This window comes from Cannabis sativa, chromosome 6, assembly GCF_029168945.1.
Source record: "Cannabis sativa cultivar Pink pepper isolate KNU-18-1 chromosome 6, ASM2916894v1, whole genome shotgun sequence".
Taxonomy (NCBI): Eukaryota; Viridiplantae; Streptophyta; class Magnoliopsida; order Rosales; family Cannabaceae; genus Cannabis; species Cannabis sativa.
In genome coordinates, this window is record NC_083606.1 from 5,812,611 (window position 1) to 5,813,836 (window position 1,226).

General features: G+C 42.8%; 1 non-coding gene across 1 annotated transcript; it reads left to right on the forward strand.

The window, feature by feature from the left end:
* The first annotated feature begins 516 nt into the window (after positions 1-516).
* On the forward strand, positions 517-623 carry LOC115696169 (small nucleolar RNA R71). Its single transcript, XR_004007760.2, has one exon. It is a non-coding gene; the product is annotated as a small nucleolar RNA R71 (small nucleolar RNA).
* Positions 624-1,226: the final 603 nt, after the last annotated feature.

The following is a 1,226-nucleotide window of genomic DNA, read 5'->3' on the forward strand; positions in this document are numbered from 1 at the left end:
TCTGTCCGCAAACTAGAACTTCCACCGCAGGATTGTTGCTGATTAAACTGTTGGTTCTGATTTCTTTGTTGATAGAACCCACTGTTTCTTCGGTTGTTATTCTGGTTGAACCCATAATTGTTGTTGTTGTTGTTCTGTGAAAAATTCCCCATGGCCTTAGCTTCATCCATTGGCAAATCATCCACATCTGCTTGGCACTCCGAAAAGTGATGACTTCCTCCACATAACTCACAAACAATTTGGGCTTGCTTAGCTTGTCCTGCAATGATTTTAGTCAATGCCTCAACCTGAGCTGTTAACTTTGTGATGGCATCGACTTCTAACACACCAGCTACCTTCTTGGATTGACTCCTTTCAGTTGGCCACTGCTGGTTGTTTAGAGCCATCTCCTCTAATAGATCATATGCCTCATTAGCACTCTTTCTCATAAAAGCTCCGCCCGCTGCTGCATCTATTAGAGTTCTAGTATTACCAACCAACCCGTTGTAGAAGTTGTGAACCAGCATCCACTTCTCTATACCATGATGGGGACACCTCCTGATCAGATCTTTAAACCTCTCCCACGCCTCATAGAGAGATTCATTATCTTGTTGGCAGAAATTGTTGATTTCTCCTCTTAGCTTTGCAGACTTAGCTGGAGGAAAGAACTTTGACAAGAATTTTGTTGCCAGATCATTCCATGTAGCAATAGAATTCGGTGGCAAAGAATTCAACCAACTCTTGGCTCGTTCTCTGAGCGAGAATGGAAACAACCTCAATCTAATGGCATCGTCGCTAACTCCATTAACTTTAAAAGTTTCACAAAGTTCCATGAAGTTAGAGAGATGCAAGTTTGGATCTTCAGAAGGGAGACCACCAAACTGAACTGAAGACTGCACCATTTGAAGGATGGCAGGTTTGATCTCGAAGTTGTTTGCATCCACTGCCGGTGGCCTAATACATGACTGCACTCCCGTCAGAGTAGGGAGAATGTAATCTCTCAAGCTACGGCCATTAGCTTGATCTTCCACAGCGCCACCATTATTACCATTATTACGCCCATTGTTCCCAACATTATTGTTCACATTGGCAGCCATGATTTCTGATGTTTCAGCAGTTGCTGAAACTCTTTCTTGCCTCTTGTTCTTTCGATTCTTCCTGCAAGTTTTCTCAATTTCAGGATCAACTGGTAATATGACTGATTGTCCTTGACGGCGCATGCACTTAGGATTCCTGAAATAAATCAA